At 39.2% G+C, this 6,416-nt stretch overlaps 1 non-coding gene across 1 annotated transcript; it reads left to right on the top strand.

The window, feature by feature from the left end:
* Positions 1–2: 2 nt before the first annotated feature.
* On the top strand, positions 3–108 carry LOC122232197. Its single transcript, XR_006209543.1, has one exon. It is a non-coding gene; the product is annotated as a U6 spliceosomal RNA (small nuclear RNA).
* The last annotated feature ends 6,308 nt before the right edge of the window (positions 109–6,416 follow it).

Raw genomic sequence — 6,416 nt, 5'->3', positions numbered from 1 at the left:
CTGTGCTCGCTTTGGCAACACATATACTAAAATTGGAACGATACAGAAAGATTAGCATGGCCCCTGCACAGGGATGGCACGCAAATTCGTGAAGCATTCCATATTTTTAATAAACCCTCTTTGCGGCCAAAAAAGAAGAATCCTGAGACCAAAAAACGCGAGAACCACTGCTTTGACTACTATTCTACCCTTTGTGGCTTGAAGGCTATGCCCTTTTAAAATAACCTGAGCGGCGCCTGGGTGGCTCAGTTGGTCAAGCATTCGACTCTTGGTTTCTGCTCACGTCGTGATCTCGTGGTTCGTGGGATCAAGCCCTGCATCAGGCTCTGCGCTGACAGTGTGGAGCCTGCTTGGGATTCTCTCCCTCTCTCTTTGCCCCTCCCCTGCTCATGCTCGTTCTCTCTCACACACAAACTTTAAAAAAAAAAAAACGAAACATGAAATTTCTCCTTTAGTTGCTATAGGAAGTAACATATGTAACACGTAGTTAGTGGCTTAGGCTTGGCGATCGGGCTGACCTGAACTTCAGTCCTGGCTCTGCCACTTACTAGTTTTTCTAGGCTCAACGGTTACTGAACGTTTCTATACCTCGATTCCTAACGCATAAGATGGATATAACTGTGCTTCCTATCTTATAAGAATTAAATGGCAACACTTGTTAAACTCTTAAATCTAGAATTATCACCAGCATTACAAGAATTTACACTACCTCTTAAGAGCAATATGGTGCTAATGTAACAATGGGAGGTATTCTAAAGCCTTGAAATTCTCTTCCTTCAGCAGGAAGTCATTTTTCCAAACATAATATACCAGTTCAATCTTACTCCCAATTCACCTTAATGATTTCTCATAACAGATTCCTAAGTACTAACAGCATTTTTTTTTTGTTATAAAATTGAAAAGCATGTATTGTGCCTACAAGATAGGTCAATTTTCATACAGCATCACTGTAATAACATCTATATTTAGGGAGAGGTCCTATTACAAAAGCTGAATCAAAGAGTTAACATGAGCAGGCGAGCCAATCAATTTCCCAGGCGCTGACTCTGATGATGAGCTTGGCAATTACCTAGTGATGACACTCCTATGTTTCAAAACTGCTTTGACTGCAGGTACACAACTTAATGGAGCCGATTGGGAAACTTTTCTTTGTCAATGCATGCATCACCTTGGACATTGTAAGTCGCAGAACATATGTGACATGTTTTCTACATAGTAAGCCTGTGTAAGACGCTGTAGTAGAAAATTTGCATAATCATTACAGTTGGGCCTATGATAATGCTAATTCCTTATTCAACGTAATTGACAAACAGCAGGAATTTCTTCATATGTATCTCAGGAAGCCACAAGAATGTACTTGGATTAATATCTTATTGGGGCTCCCTGTAGCTAATTACAGTCAGATACATTTTGCTTTTCAAAGCCTCATCCACCTTTAAGACTTTAAAGGCATCATTAAAGGCACACTTACTAATTTACTTTCAAATTTGCTGACTCTTTCATTTCCATTTTTCTATTGCCCATCTAGTCGTTTTTAAGTTCAGATATTGTATCTTTTGCTATAGAATTTCCATGTGATTCTTTTTTACAGTTTCTCTGCTGAGAACTTCTATCTTTCTGTTCAAGTGTGTTTATCTTCCATCTCATGGGCCATAATTATAACAGTTGCTTTTATGTCTGATAATTCTAACATCTGGTTTATCTCGAGGCTGGCATCTCTTGATTGACTTTTTCCTTGGAAATTGGTCACATTATCCTAGTCTTCCTACTTAAGCAATTTTGGATACTGGGCTGTGTCAACTCTGGGTCTTACTAAAATTGTCTGAGAAATATTTTGTTTGTTTAAGCAGGCAATCAACCCAATTAGGCTCAGATTGCAAATCCTGTGTTACTTTCTACGAACAGTAGTTTTGATCTCATTTTCATTTCTTGTCGACTTTGCCAGAGTTCCTTGGGTCTGCCTTGTGCACACCAGCTCAGGAGTGAGCCCAGGACATGTGGAAAGTCATACACACAGTGAGAGAGGGTCCCCCTTTCCAGCTCTCCCCTCTTAAGGACTTTCCCATTCCCCCCACTCCATGCTCTTTGGCCAACAGGAGAGGCTTCTCCTGGCTCTTTGGACTGGCAGCTGGATTTCTTGCATAGAAAACCCAGAGTAAACCTCCACTGCTGTACATCTCCATAAGTGGGGCTGACCCCTGGCGCAAACCTGTAAGAGAAAAGAGAAAGAAAAAGAAAAAGGGAAGGGAAGCATCCTCATAGAGGCTGCTTTTCCAAGTTCTGAGTCTCCTTCACAATCCGTCTGAGTTCTTAGGTATTTGCTTTTTTGTGTGTGGTCCAGAAATGTTTAGCTGCTGTTCACAGAAGAAATGGGCTTGAGAGGAATCAGAAGCTTCCCCACCTACTTCTCCAAGTTTTGTCTTCCACGCCTCTCCATGTCCCTCTCCCTGTTCTAGCTTTTCTCTTCTTACAGCTTCCTCAACGGCCAGGTTTGTTCCCACAACAAGCCACTCTGCTTGCTTTGCCCTCTGCGTAAACTCTGTTTCCCAATCTGAAATCTAAATGACCTGTTCTGATTCCACACCACCATAATTCCAACTAGATACCAGGCATGCGGCATATACAGATGCACCTGATAGATGGCTAGATGGACTGCTTAACGGGAACCAATTGCTTTAAACAACAGTGTATTTGAAGTTCAGTTGAAAATAAGGTACAAGTTCATTCAACAGATCTAAAGACCAAAACAGCAAACTTTGCTCTCATTCTGAGTCTTGATACAAACATATGTGCCAACACCTTACCATCTTACCTCCCAAGAACTTTGCAAGATTGAGTTGTTTCTCTTTCACGGCGCGAACAGCGGTTAAGTATTTCTCTTCTTTGTTCACCTTGCAGGACTTAAAACCTTGTACTCAAATTTGCTTTTCTTCTGTCAGTAATAAAGGATACAGGCATGACTCCATTACGACCGGTTGTTCACGCTTTTGTTTTTGGTTTGCTTTGTGAATTTGATTTTAGTTAAGAGGTGGTATCATAGTATGGTAAAAATTTGAACCTGGGTTCAAATTCAGTTCCCTACTTACTGGTTGTGAGGCCTGGGCAGCTTGAACACTTTCAGTTTTTGTGCACAAATTGGGATGAAACCACACACCTTGAAGGGTGGGTAAGGCATAGGAAACGTCTACTACAGTGTTGGGCACAAGAGACGGGCACCAAGTATTTTCCTACAAGTCCTCCAGTACTAAGAGTTAGCATGAGCTCCCCCCCAGGGCTCTTTTCTTCCCTTTTCCTTCCTTTCTTACCTCAGCTTCCTTTCTCTCTGCTCTGTTATTTTGGTCTCTAGGTAGGTGACTTATCACAGAACTCCTATGAATTTTAGACATGCATCTCCAGGTTTTCTGAGAGAGCTGTGTTGAACTTTCTTGAGGAAGATTCAAGTTGCTTGAGATTTTCAAGTACCTCCTCGCAGGGATTTTACCTCAGTTGATCATGTTTATAGTGGTATTTTTGTTTTAACATTATTGGATTTTTTTTTGTTGTTGTTGTTAATGGAAACAATGGCCTCAGTCTTCTCCAAGGACAACTCAACACATGAAATGGTGTCTGCTGAGTCTGGCAAACGGGAAATTTAATTTATGCCTACTCTTTTACCAAAGACTAAGAGTTATTTCCCCTTTCAAACATTCATTTGATGTACAGTACTAATAATTCTGAGAAGCCCATGCATTATTCATATGAATTGTGATGGCTATACGCAGTAAATAAGGATTAGCTAATTAATGACTTAAAGAACACTTACAGTTCCCTTGTTGAAGATAACCATGTAAAATGTTGAGCTGCCCTGCCAATGATATCTTCATGAAAATATTGAATAAAATGAAATACTTTGCTAATTTTCACATCCACCCGTAAAACTTATATACATTGGTCTTCCTTACAGATAAGGATTGGAAAATTAGGAGATCTGTAATTTCAAAAACATGATTATAATTGAAAAGAGAAGCATAAACATGACTCTCATCTGTTATTTTTCCTAACTTACAGGTCACGAGGTATCCCAGTATCAGTTGCTTGGACTACTTGAGCTCAGTTTTAATACATAAAAAGCATCGTCATACTTAGGGTATTTTTATAGACTATATTTTTGATAAGCTTCGTAATCTCTACAGGTCACATTTAATGGAATATTATTAAATAGAAAAGCATAACTAAATCTTGCCCCAAGTCTCCGGTATTTCAAGTGGAATAAAAATATGGCTAATTCGTTGCAAATTAAGTTTGAGGCTTATTTATCATTACTATTGGAATATTCTTCCAAATTCCAATGAGGTAGGTTTAAGAGACATGCCCAGTAAATAATGTTTAATCTTCAGGCCGAGACCAAAGGATGTACACAAATATTTCTTCTAAACTTACATGACCATTTTTCTCATGTTGGGGAAACCTATTCAGGTACCTTAAGCTTTTTCTAAAGCAAAATAAAATGTAAAAAAAACAAAAACAAAAAAACAACTCATCAGAGTCAGAATAGAAACGAAATGCAAAATTTCCAAAGGAAAGTGTCTTTAAAATCACTTAAAATTGTATTTTAAATTAAGAAAAGAGGAAAAGCTAATAGTTTACATTTTCTTTCAAAATTTCATGCCCTAGGTGCCTGCCCGGACGGAAGAAACCGATCAACAGCAAATACCGTAAGATGATGCTCCAATAAATAAAAAGTTGCAAGTCTCTATCTTATCAAATTAACTCAATTATACTATTTGCCCTTCATCACAAATTTAAATTTTGTGGATCTTGAAATGAGGTAGGAGAAGGAAGGGTTTCCTCCTTTGTGAAAAAAGTTTCTTTTACTATTTAGATATTGGTGTTTTTCAAGAAACTTTTGCTCGTGAGTTAAGAATTAAAGCATATAGCACTAAGCCATAAATTTCACCCCTTTTGTTTCTGGAGTAACTCAAAATTTATAGCTTGTTTCCCATTGATAAATCATAAATGGCATTTCCTTTCAGCTTTACAGAAATGTTTAAGGCCATAACTTCTACTGAAAAGCGGTTATCAAGTATTTTTGAGACATATACAGATTTCACAAGAAAAAATTTAAAATGAACTAAACTCTGAGAATGAAGAGGCACCTATGTTGTTTATATGGATTTTGCCAAACCAGTTTAGAAAACAGAATGATTTAGATTATTTTGGGTGTCATTCTCAAAAGTTACCCCTAGATAGATATACCAATAATGATCTTATAAAAACCCAGGAACTAATATAGAGTTGTAGGTGAGAATAAAATTTTATAAAGGATAATGGGGTGCATCTTGCTGTTTGATAGGATGGGAAAAAATTCTAATGCCACGGTTTCAGGGCTCTGTTCAGTCCTCACCTTCCCAGTGAGGGCTTTTCCAGACTGTCCTATCACCACTGCAATCTCATCACTTCTGCAAAGCCGAACCCCCTCCCCCCCCTCCACAATCCCCCAGCCAGCCACCCGCATTGCCTTATATCTGGCCGAGTGCTCGCTGTTTATCACCTAGTATCCCTCGCTGGGATGCAAACCTCATGGGAATGGGGATCTGCCGTTTGCCCATTGGTCTCAGGTATCTAAAACAGTGCCTGGCAGGTGATCCATAATGACTGACCTGCAATTTAGTTTCTTTATTGCACCATGTTGTTGGCTTTAAGACATTGCCCTTTGTTCGGGTTAATTTTAAATCCCCCTTCCCCGCTTCCTTCTCTGACCCTTCCAAAGCATGTCAGAATATAATTAATTACGCTATGGCAACAAGTCGTCCCAGGATCTCGGTCTAACTTAATATCGGTTTCTTGCTCATGCTAATGTCTAACATGTTTGATTTGAAGATGTTCTGCTCCGTAAAGTCACTCAAGACCCAGGCTGACAGAGCTGCACCATCTGAAATGTGTCCAGTCCCTGGTCACTGCCAGAGGGGAAGAAAGGAGCCCAAGGAGTGTGCGAGGAACTTAATTTGTAGTGCCTTCCCTCAGAAGTGTCACCTCACTTTCACCGTCTGTTCATTGGAACTGACTAGTTACCATGGCCCCAGCCAAGCTCAAGGGGGTCGAAGTCGAGGGGAGCATATGAGAGGCTTGGTGGTCATTACTGTATCACGTGTAACTCCTATTTCACAGCACGGATCACATTTTATTTTAATAAAACATCATTTCCTCTCCTGGCGTGGAAACTCCTGAGGGCAAAAGAGGGTATGTCTGTTTTGATCACTAATATTTTCCAAACATCTTATAAAAGGAAGGGACTTGATAAATACTTGTTGAATAAAAAATTTAAAACCAAATATTCAAAATAATTAACTGTTTTAATTTTTTAAAGAAAAAAATACTCTCCATAGGAAAGCATTTGTTTTTATGTCCATCAGTAGCCAAATGGAACTTGATATCAA

Source organism: Panthera tigris, chromosome D2, assembly GCF_018350195.1.
Source record: "Panthera tigris isolate Pti1 chromosome D2, P.tigris_Pti1_mat1.1, whole genome shotgun sequence".
Taxonomy (NCBI): Eukaryota; Metazoa; Chordata; class Mammalia; order Carnivora; family Felidae; genus Panthera; species Panthera tigris.
This window is presented reverse-complemented; position numbering and strand designations above follow the sequence as displayed.